The sequence below is a fragment of the Mirounga angustirostris genome, unplaced genomic scaffold (genome assembly GCF_029215605.1).
Source record: "Mirounga angustirostris isolate CCGP_5_RB_7025 unplaced genomic scaffold, mMirAng1.0.hap1 SCAF_14, whole genome shotgun sequence".
Taxonomy (NCBI): Eukaryota; Metazoa; Chordata; class Mammalia; order Carnivora; family Phocidae; genus Mirounga; species Mirounga angustirostris.
Genome location: NW_026991722.1, coordinates 54976721 through 54989705, shown reverse-complemented (window position 1 = coordinate 54989705; position 12985 = coordinate 54976721).

Here is a 12985-nt window from a genome sequence, read left to right as displayed (position 1 = left end):
AATCTGGAAAGGAATAAAAGGAAAAAATCTTGTCAGTTACAAGGAAACCCCTATAAGATTAAAACCTGACTTCTCAGCAGAAAAAAAAAAGAGAGACTACAAGTCAGTATAACATATTCAAAGTGCTAAAGAAAACAAATATGTCAACCAAGAATCCTATATCCAGCAAAGCTATCATTCGAATATGAAGGCAAAAATAAATATTTTCCCGAGCAAACAAAAACTGAGAGGATTTATAGCTAGCAGACCTTCCTTACAAGAAATACTAAAGGAACTTTTTCAGACTGAAAGTAAGTGACCCTAGATAGTAATTCAAATTCACATGAAAGGCAAAGAGCACTTATGTTCTTTGTAATAATAATTATTATCAATAATTAATTATAATTACATAATCATATGATTATGTAATTAATAAATATAACAATCATATATAATTAATAAACACATCTACATATTATTAATAATTATATATGATTAATTATATGTTATATGATTATAAGGTAATAATATAGATTATACATAATTATATAATAAAATATATAAAAGACACTATAAATGCATATCTTTCTCCTGTCTTCTCTTAACTGATTTAAAAAGCAACTGCATAAGATAATATGACACAATGTGTTGGGACTATAACATATAGAAGGTAAGATATGTGTAACAGAGTTGCCAATAACACAAAGAAGGTAAACAGGAGCAAAGCCATATTGGGTTAAGGAAATCACTACAGATGACAAAGCATAATAATGTCTTACTGAGTTTGTAACAAAGCAGATGAAATACATGTAAGAATAATACCACAAAAGGGGAAAAAGAATAGAAGAGTAACATTTCTATATAGCCCTGGAATTAAGCTAGTGTAACTGAAGCTGATTCTGGTAAGTAGCATATGATAAATCCTATGGCAACCACTTAAAAAAAAAATCTCAAAAGTAAAGAAGTCATTAAAGAAATAAAAATATTACAACAGAAAATATTCATATACTGCAAAATAAATTAGTAAAGGAGAAATAAAGAAACAGACATGAGACAACTGGAGGACAAACAGTAGAATAGCAGACACATTCAATTATATTCAATCTTAAATGTGAATAGATTCAACAATCCAATCAACAGGCAGGGATAGACTGGATTTTAAAAGATATGATTTAACTATATGTTGTTTGCAAGAGACACACTTTAGATTCAAAGATACGAATAGACTGGAGTAAAAAGATAGCAAACAACATCAAGCAAAGAATCACCAAAAAAGCTGGAATGGCTATACTAGTATCAGACAAAACAGACTTTAAGACAACAAATGTTACTAGAGATATTGACATATTTTATAATGATAAAAGTTTCAATCCATTGGAAGATATAGCAATTATAAACATATACGCACCTAATAACAGAGCACCGAAAAAAAATACATGAAGCAAAACCTGACAGAAATTAAGGGAAAAATAGACAATTGAACAATAGTTGGAGATTTCAATTCCCCATTTTCAGTAATAGAATAAATTAGTCAGAAGATCAAAAAGAAATCTTGAAAAATACCATAAGTCAACTAGACCTAATAGACACCCATAGAATACTCTACCCCCAAACAACAGTATATATATATTCTTCTAAAGTGCCCATGGAACATTCTCCAGGATAGACCATATGGAAGAAGACTTTTTTTTAAATCGATAAATGTAAAAGAACAGAAATAACATAAAGCATGGTCTCTGACAACAATGGAAAGACAATAGGAAACAATAACAGAAAAATTGGGGACATTAACAAATATGTGGATATTAAAGAATACACTCTCAAACAACATCCACAGAAGAAAATAAAAGGAAAATCAGAAAATAGTTGAGATGAATGAAAATGAAACACAACATACCAAAACTTTTGAGACACAGCTAAAGCAATGCTTAAAGGGAAGTTTATAGGTATAAAAGATCTCAAATCAACAATCTAAAATTCCACCTTAAGACACTGGAAAAAGAAGAGCAAACTAAACCTAAAGCAAGCAGAGAAAGGATATAATAAAGATTAGGGTGGAAATTAATGAAATATAGAGAATAGAAAAACAACAGAGGAATTCAATGAAATGAAAAGCTGGTTCTTTGAAAATATCAACAATATTTCAAAACTTCAGCTAGGTTGACAAAGAGAGAGAGAGAGAAGACTCAAATTACTAGAATAAGAAATGAAAGGACATTTCTCCCAACCTTACAAAAATACAAAGGATCATAAGAGAATGCTATGAATAATTGTATGCCATCAAATTCAATAAATGAAATAAATTCCTAGAAAGACACAAGCTATTGAAATTGATTCAAGTAGAAATAGAAAATCTGTATAGACCAATAATAAATGAAGAGATTGAATTAGTAATAATAATAATAGAAAAAGAACTACCCATAAAGAAAAGCCCAGGTCCAGATAGCTTTACAAGTGGATTCTACCAAACATTTAATGAACAATTAAAACCAACTTTTCATAAATTCCTGCAAGAAACTGAAGATGAAACTTCCCAACTCATTTTATGAGGCTAGTATTACCCTGACACCAAAACCAAACAAAGACATCACAAAAAAAATTGCAGACTGATATCTCCTATGAATATGGATACAAAAATCTTCACCAATGCTAGCAAACTGATCCAGTTATATATTTATATTTATACATATAATTTATACACTGTGTATACATGTGTGTGCATGCATGTGTATGTGTATATATGTGTATTTATACATATACATGTATACATGGCAAAGGATTCTTAGATATGACACCAAAAACATTAGCAACAAATGAAAACATTGGATTTCATTAAAATTAAAAACTTTTGCACTTCAAAGGACACTACCAAAAAAATTAAAACATTTGCAGAATAGGAGAAAACATTTACCATATAACTAATTAGGTACTTGTATCTAGACTATATAAAGAACTCTTAATAATAGATAGACAAATAACCCAATTTAAAAATGGGCAAAGTATTAGAATATTTCTCTAAGAAAGATGTACAAATGGCCAATAAGCACACGAAGAGATGCTAGACATCATTAATAACCAAGGAATATGCAAATCAAAACCACAATGAGATAGCACTTCATACCCATTAGGATGACTACAATCAAAAAGTCAGATAGTAACAAGTTCAGTGAGAATGTGAACAAATCAGAAACCTCATACACTGCTCATGGGAATGTAAAATGTTACAGCCATTTTGGAAAACAATCTAGCTGTTTCTCAAATGATTAAACATACCACATGCCATATGACCCAGCAATTCCATTCCTGGGTATGTAGCCAAGAGAAATTTCAAAAAATATGTCTACACAAAAACTTGTACATGGATGCTTATAGCAGCATTATTTATAATGTCCCAAAGCTGGTAACAACCCAGATGTCCAACAAACAAATGGATAAGCAAAATTCCATGCAATGGAATATTTGACCACAAAAAGGAATCATTCTGATACATGCTACCACATAGATGAATCTTAAAAACATATTAAATGAAAGAAGCCAGGCAGAAAAGACCACATATTATATAATTCCATTCATATGAAAGTCCAGAATAGGGAAATTTATACAGACAGAACATAGATTAGTGGTTGGTGAGGATTGAGGGGGTTGGGGTAATAGCTAACGGGTACAAAGTTCCTCACTGAGGTGATCAAAATGTTCTAAAATCGACTGTGGTGATGATTGCATGTCTGTGAATATACTAAAAATGGTTGAATTGGACACTTTAACTGAATTATATGGTTTATGGATTATATCTCAATAAAGCTGTTTATAAAATTATGAAAAGTACTATTCCAATGCAAGTTAAGTTTATTTCTTTATTCCTGGTTTATATGACATTCAAAGGCCATATATGCAATGTTATCATAACACTCAGAAATCAACTTTTTTAAAGCTTAAAGAAATCATTAAAATTGTAAATTCTCTTGAGTGCTTTGTGTGACAAGGAATTTTCTTGTATTATTGTAATAAGCAATCATCATCATACAAAATATATGTTATTTAAAATCGAGAGGTAATTGGCTCTACTTTATTGAAAATCTATATTCCTCATATTAGCCTTAACGATTTCTTTTCTTAAGACAGAGGTAATTTAAGGGAAAAGTATAATCAGCTTGTGGTTTGGTAGTCCTTGTAAATGTGTTTCAGTTTGTCATACTTGGCTCATGTCATCTTCTTCTAAAGTACCACATTATATCATATTTACAGTATTCTTTTCCAAATGTGAGGTGAAATCATTTTGCAGAAACAAGGAAACTTTTACATAGGGTAGAACTGTAGTCACAATTATAGAAAAAAACAGCTTCCTTATCACTGGCAAACTTAATGGCTTTTCCCCTTTAATCAAAAGACTTGGACTTTGTATCAGATTTTAAGCCAAAATAAGGGCTTTTCTGTCTCAGGAAATGTTGTCCAAAGAAGAAATGGGCAAGATTTAGCACTGAAATGACTGGGTGCTAACTTTTAAATATTTCTCTATTAGCATCCATAAAAGGAAGCTGGTTACCATTCTCCTCTTTGTTGATGATTAGCTGAAAGTGAAAAAGATAAAAAGATACCCCAAACTGGTTTTCTAGAAGGATACTCAGATGGCTCCACATAGGGAAACCTGTGTCTACATTCCCCAGGTAAGACCATTCATTAGACGGGATTACAGTATGTTACAAGGGCAGAATACTCAGTGAAGATATGTTAATAGGTAATGTTATCTATTGCTTATGAATAAAGAGCCCAAGAATTACTTCAAAATTACTGTTTTTATGCTCCTGCATCATGAACCAATGCTTAACAATCCCTGAATAAAACATTCAGAGGACTCGGGGCACCTTGGTGGCTCAGTCATTGGGCATCTGCCTTCGACTCAGGTCATGATCCCAGGATCCTGGGATCAAGCCTCACATCAGCCTCCCTGCTGGCTGGGAAGCCTGTTTCTCCCTCTCCCACTCACCCTGCTGTGTTCCTGCTCTCACTGTCTCTTTCTCTGTCAAATAAATAAATATTTTTAAAAAAAAACATTCAAAGGACTCTTTTTGTACACCAATGTTCATAGCAGCACTATTCGCAATAGCCAAGAGGCAGAAACAACCCCAATGTCCACTGACAGGTGAATGGATACACAAAATGTGGTCTATACATACTATAGAATATTATTCATCCTTAAAAAGGAAGGAAATTCTGACCGAAGCTACAACATGGATGAATGTTGAGGACCTCATGCTAAGTGAAATATGCCAGTCACAAAAGACAAATATATGATTCTACTTACATACTCAGAGTAGTCAAGTTCACACAGACAGAAAGTAACGCTCATTGCCAAGGGCTGTGGGGAGGAGGGAATGTGGAACTATTGTTTAATGGATGGAGAGTTTCAGTTTGGGAAGATGAAAATTTTCTGGAGGTGGATGGTGGTGACTGCTGCCCACCATCCATGCTTGTACATTACACTAGTGAACTGTCTACTTAAAATGGTAAATTTTAGGGGGCAGAGCAAGATGGCAGAGGAGTAGGAGACCTGGATTTTGTCTGGTCTCAGGAATTCAGCTGGGTAGGGATCAAACCATTCTAAACACCTACAAACTCAACAGGAGATCGAAGAAGAGAATAGCAACAACTCTCTGACAGAAATGTGACCACTTCTGGAAGGTAGGATGTGCGGAGAAGTGAATCTGAGGCGATATTTGGGAGGATAGATGGTGGGGGAGGGGCCTCCGTAGGCCGCTTCTGGCAAGTGATAGAGCAGTGGAGCACAAAATTGGAACTTTTAGAAGCCTGCTCGCTGTGGGATGTCGCTCCAGTGGCTAAGCAGGGGGGTGGAACCCTCGCGGGACAGTGTGGTCTCAGGACCCTTGGGGTCACAGAAAGACCGGGGGTGCCTGAGTGTGTCATAGCTCTCAGGTATCGGAGTGGGAAAGCTGGCTGCAGAGACGGAGCTGAGGAGTGGGCTCTCAGATTGGGGTTTCCATAAACCATGATCCGCAGCACAGTTGGGCCACTGCTCCTCCAGCAGGGACCCAACAAGCGGCAGATCCAGGGAGACTCACCTTCCTTTCCTGGAAGGAGCGGCATGGGAGCGCACTGCAGGGGTCTGCTGGGTTTGGAGATGCCAGACGGGGTCGGGTGCCAGAGATAGAAATGCTCAGTCACAGGCTGGGTGAGCTCGGAGTGTGGCCAGAGTCGGGGGAGACGGGAGTGAATGACTGCTTATCTCTGGGAGCTCACTGAGGAGGGGGCCCTGAGTTCTCGGCTCCTCCGGGGCGGAGATTGGGAGGCCGCCATTTTCACTCTCGGCCTCCAAAGCTGTACGGAAAGCTTGCAGGGAACAAAAGCTCCGGAGAGCAAACCCGAGCAGATTACTTAGTCCGGACCGGGCAAGGACGGGCCAATTCCGCCTCCAGCAAAGACATTTGGAAACCATGGCAACAGGCTCCTCCCCCAGAAGATCAGCGAGAACAGCCAGCCAAGACCAAGTTTACCGATCAATGAGAACAGCAGAACTCCAGCACTAGGGGGACAATGCACATACAATTCATGGCTTTTTTACCATGATTCTTTGGTCTTTCAAAGTTCTTTTTTTTTTTTGAATTTTTATTTTTGCCTTTTTCAACCAATATCTTATCAATCCCTTTTTTAAAAAACATTTTTATTTTTCATTTTTAGAGTCAGAGTCTATCCCTTCATAGTAGTTACCTGTATTTTTGGCATATATATATAAGTTGTTCTCTCCTTAAAATTTTGAGATAGTTTCTTCTAACATCAAAATATACCCTAAATCTCTAGTGTATGCTTTTGTTCTACTCTCCTGCCTGATCACATTCTCTCCCTGTTTTTTTCTGTCTTTTTTTAAATCCTCTTTTCTTTTTTCAAACAACTTCTTATCAATTCCTTTTATAAAATTTTTAATAATTTTCATCTTTACAGTCATATTCCATCCCTTCATCATATCAACCCTTATTTTCATACATATATAAGTTTTTCTTTCTTTAAAAATTTGGGAGGCACTTTCTTCTAACAGACCAAAATACACCCAAAATCTAGTGTGTGGCACTGATCTATGTACCAGCCTAATCATATTTGATCATATCCTGTTTTTTTTGTTTTGTTTTGTTCTGTTTTTTTCCTCCTGTTTTTATCTTTTTCTTTTTTTTTTTTTACATTTTCTTTTTTCTTTCTTTCCCTTTCTTTTCCCCCTGGCTTCAGGTCTTTTCTGATTTGTTTAGAGTATATTTTCTGGGGACATTGTTATCCTGTTAGCATTTTGTTCTCTCATTCATCTATTCTCCTCTGGAGAAAATGACAAGATGGAAAAAATCACCTCAACAAAAAGAACAAGAGGTAGTACCGACTGCCAGGGACCTACTCAATATGGACATTAGTATGATGTCAGATCTAGAGTTCAGAATCCTCACTTTAAGGATACTAGCTGGGCTTGAAAAAAGTATGGAAGTTATTAGAGAAACGCTTTCTGCAGAAATAAAAGGACTAAAATCTAACCAAGTGGAAATCAAAAAGGCTATTAATGAGGTGCAATCAAAAATGGGGGTGCTAACAGCTAGGATAAATGAGGGAGAAGAGAGAATCAGTGATATAGAAGACCAAATGATGGAAAATAAAGAAGCTGAGAAAAAGAGAGATAAACAACTACTGGATCACGAGGGCAGAATTCGAGAGATGAGCGATACCATAAGACGAAACAACATTAGAATAATTGGGATCCCAGAAGAAGAAGAAAGAGAGAGAGGGGCAGAAGGTATATTGGAACAAATTATAGCAGAGAACTTCCCTAATTTGGGGAAGGAAACAGGCATGAAAATCCAGGAGGCACAGAGAACCCCTCTCAAAATCAATAAAAATAGGTCAACACCCAGACATCTAATAGTAAAACTTATGAGTCTCAGAGACAAAGCAAAAATCCTGAAAGCAGCTCGGGAGAAGAGATATATAACCTACAATAGTAGAAACATTAGATTGGCAACAGACCTATCCACAGAGACCTGGCAGGCCAGAAAGGACTGGCAGGATATATTCAGAGCACTAAATGAGAAAAATATGCAGCCAAGAATACTATACCCAGCTAGGCTGTCATTGAAAATAGAAGGAAAGATAAAAAGCTTCCAGGACAAACAAAAACTAAAGGACTTTGCAAACACGAAACCAGCCCTACAAGAAATATTGAAAGGGGCCCTCTAAGCAAAGAGAGAGCCTAAAAGAAACATAGATCAGAAAGGAACGTAGACAATATAGAGTAACAGTCACCTTACAGGCAATACAATGGCACAAAATTCCTATCTTTCAATAGTTACCCTGAATGTAAACGGGCTAAATGCCCCCAAACAAAAGACACAGGCTATCAGATTGGATAAAAAAACAAGATCCATCTATATGCTGTCTGCAAGAGACTATTTTAGACACAAAGACACCCCCAGATTGAAAGTGAAGGGGTGGAAAACCATTTAGCATGCTAATGGACACCAAAAGAAAGCTGGGGTGGCAACCTTACATCAGAAAAATTAGATTTTAAACCAAAGACTATAATAAGAGATGAGGAAGGACACTATATCCTACTTAAAGGGTCTATCCAACAAGAAGATCTAACAATCGTAAATATCTATGCTCCTAACATGGGAACAGCCAATTATATAAGGCAGTTAATGACAAAAGCAAAGAAACATATCGACAACAATAAAACAATAGTGGAGGACTTTAACACCCCCCTCACTGAAATGGACAGATCGTCTAAGCAAAAGATCAACAAGGAAATAAAGACTTTAAATGACACACTGGACCAAATGGACTTCACAGATATATTCAGAATGTTCTATCCCAGAGCAACAGAATACACATTCTTCTCTAGTGCCCATGGAACATTCTCCAGAATAGATCACATCCTAGGTCATAAATCAGGTCTCAACCGGTACCAAAAGATTGGGATCATTCCCTGCCTATTTTCAGACCACAATGCTTTGAAGCTAGAACTCAATCACAAGAGGAAAGTCGGAAAGAACTCAAATACATGGAGGCTCAAGAGCATCCTACTAAAGAATGAATAGGTCAACCTGGAAATTAAAGAAGAACTAAAAAAATTCATGGAAACAAATGAAAATGAAAACACAACTGTTCAAAATCTTTGGGATACAGCAGAGGCAGTCTCAAGAGGAAGGTATATAGCAATACAAGCCTTTCTCAAGAAACAAGAAAGGTCTCAAGTACACAACCTAAACCTACACCTAAGGGAGCTGGAGAAAGAACAGCAAATAAAGCCTAAACCCAGCAGGAGAAGAGAAATCATAAAGATCAGAGCAGGAATCAATGAAATAGAAACCAAAAGAACAGTAGAACAGATATACAAAACTAGGAGCTGTTTCTTTAAAAGAATTAACAAGATTGATAAACCCCTGGCCAGACTTATCAAAAAGAAAAGAGAAAGGACCCAAATCAATAAAATCATGAATGAAAGAGGAGAGATCACAACCAAGACCAAAGAAATACAAACAATCATAAGAACATATTATGAACAACTCTATGCCAGCAAATTAGATAACCTGGAAGAAATGGATGCATTCCTAGAGATGTATCAACTACCAAAACTGAACCAGGAAGAAATAGAAAACCTGAACAGACCTATAACCACTAAGGAAATTGAAGTAGTCCTCAAAAATCTCCCAAAAAACAAAAGCCCAGGGCCAGATGGCTTCCCAGGGGAATTCTACCAAACATTTCAAGAAGAATTAATACCTATTCTTTTGAAACTGTTCCAAAAAATAGAAATGGAAGGAAAACTTCCAAACTCGTTTTATGAGGCCAGCATTACCTTGATCCCAAAACCAGAAAAAGACCCCATCAAAAAGGAGAATTACAGACCAATATCCCTGATGAACATGGATGCAAAAATTCTCACCAAAATACTAGCCAATAGGATCCAACAGTACATTAAAAGGATTATTCACCACGACCAAGTGGGATTTATCCCTGGGCTGCAAGGTTGGTTCAACATCTGCAAATCAATCAATGTGATACAATACATCAACAAAAGAAAGAACAAGAATCATATGATCCTCTCAATAGATGCAGAAAAAGCTTTTGACAAAGTACAGCATCCTTTCTTGATCAAAACTCTTCAGAGTATAGGGATCGAGGGTACATACCTCAATATCATAAAAGCCATCTATGAAAAACCTACAGCGAATATCATTCTCAATGGGGAAAAACTGAGAGCTTTCCCCCTAAGGTCAGGAATGTGGCAGGGATGTCCACTATCACCACTGCTATTCAACATAGTATTGGAAGTCCTAGCCACAGCAATCAGACAACAAAAGGAAATCAAAGGCATCCAAATTGGCAAAGAAGAAGTCAAATTCTCACTCTTTGCAGATGATATGATACTTTATGTGGAAAACCCCAAAGACTCCACCCCAAAACTGCTAGAACTCATACAGGAATTCAGTAAAGTGGCAGGATATAAAATCAATGCACAGAAATCAGTGGCATTCCTATACACCAACAACAAGGCAGAAGAAAGAGAAATTAAGGAATTGATCCCATTTACAATTGCACCCAAAACCATAAGATACCTAGGCATAAATCTAACCAAAGAGGCAAAGACTCTGTACTCAGAAAACTATAAAATACTCATGAAAGAAATAGAGGAAGACACAAAGAAATGGAAAAACGTTCCATGCTCATGGATTGGAAGAACAAATATTGTGAAGATGTCCATGCTACCTAGAGCAATCTACACATTCAATGCAATCCCGATCAAAATACCATCCACTTTTTTCAAAGAAATGGAACAAATAATCCTAAAATTTGTATGGAACCAGAAAAGACCCCAAATAGCCAGAGGAATGTTGAAAAAGAAAAGCAAAGCTGGCGGCATCACAATTCCGGACTTCCAGCTGTATTACAAAGCTGTCATCATCAAGACAGTATGGTACTGGCACAAAAACAGACACATAGATCAATGGAACAGAATAGAGAGCCCAGAAATGGACCCTCAACTCTATGGTCAACTCATCTTTGACAAAGCAGGAAAGGATGTCCAATGGGAAAAAGACAGTCTCTTCAACAAATGGTGTTGGGAAAGTTGGACAGCCACATGCAGAAGAATGAAACTGGACCATTTCTTTCACTACACACAAAAATAGACTCTAAATGGTTGAAAGACCTCAATGTGAGACAGGAGTCCATCAAAATCCTAGAGGAGAACACAGGCAGCAACCTCTTCGACCTCAGCCGAAGCAACTTCTTCCCAGAAACATCGCCAGAGGCAAGGGAAGCAAGGGCAAAAATGAACTATTGGGACTTCATCAAGATAAAAAGCTTTTGCAAAGCAAAAGAAACAGTCAACAAAACCAAAGACAACTGACAGAATGGAAGAAGATATTTGCAAATGACATATCAGATAAAGTGCTAGTATCCAAAATCTATAAAGAACTTCTTAAACTCAACACCCAAAGAACAAATGATCCAGTCAAGAAATGGGCAGAAGACATGAACAGACATTTTTCCAAAGAAGACATCCAAATGACCAACAGACACATGAAAAAGTGCACAGCATCTCTTGGCATCAGGGAAATCCAAATCAAAACCTCAATGAGATATCACCTCACAGCAGTCAGAATGGCTAAAATTAACAAGTCAGGAAACGACAGATGTTGGCGGGGATGTGGAGAAAGGCGAACCCTCCTACACTGTTGGTGGGAATGCAACCTGTTGCAGCCACTCTGGAAAACAGTATGGAGGTTCCTCAAAAAGCTGAAAATAGAGCTACCATATGATCCAGCAATTGCACTACTGGGTATTTACCCCAAAGATACAAATGTAGGGATCCGAAGGGGTAGGTGCACCCTGATGTTTATAGCGGCAATGTCCACAATAGCCAAACTGTGGAAAGAGCCAAGATGTCCATCGACAGATGAATGGATAAAGAAGAGGTGGTATATATATATATATACATATATATATATATACACACACACACAATGGAATATTATGCAGCCATCAAAAGGAATGAGATCTTGCCATTTGCAATGACATGGATGGAACTGGAGGGTATTATGCTGAGCGAAATAAGTCAATCAGAGAAAGACATGTATCGTATGACCTCACTGATATGAGGAATTCTTAATCTCAGGAAACAAACTGAGGATTGCTGGAGTGGGGGTTGGGGTGGAAGGCAGGGATGGCTGGGTGATAGACACTGGGGAGGGTATGTGCTATGGTAAGCGCCTTGAATCGTGCAAGACTGTTGAATCACAGGTCTTGATCTTAGGTCATGAGTTCAAGCCCCATGTTGGGCTACACACTGGGTGTGGAGCCTACTTAAAAAAAAAAAGTAGACCATTGAAAATCTATGTAACTTTGTAATCAGAGAAGTAAGAAAACAAACTACAATTGAAACCCTTATTAAATTACCAGCACAGTTAAATCTTCACTGACATTTGTATCTATGTTCACAGACCAAATGTCATAGCAGCAGCCTTGTACACCAGGGCTCATGTTTCCTCTGTCAAGATTTAGATCCTTGAAGACATTTGCCTATGATAGACCCATTAAATCAACATAAAACATATAATCTGGGGGTAGGCTTCTCCATCAGTCAGTTTTTGTAGGAAAAAATATCTTTGCAAATTCTTCATCTGCATTCACATCTTCTGCAGATAGCTTAACACACTGCTGCTTCTCAGAGCATGGTCCTCACATCAACAGTTTCAGCATTGTGCAGAAATTTGTTAACCACAAATTCTTGGGCTGTCCTCCAGACCCACGGAATCAAGAACCCCTGAGGATGGAGGTTGAGAAAGAGGAGGAGACCAGAAATCTGTGTTTTAACAAATTTTCCAGGTCTCAGGACAACTGACGTCCTTGAAAGGTCACTGTTCTGAAGCCACTAGGGCAGCCACTTCTTGGAGAAGGAATTTTGCATGACTTCAGCTTTTCCCTTAACGTCTTCAATATTGCTAAGTCTTTGATT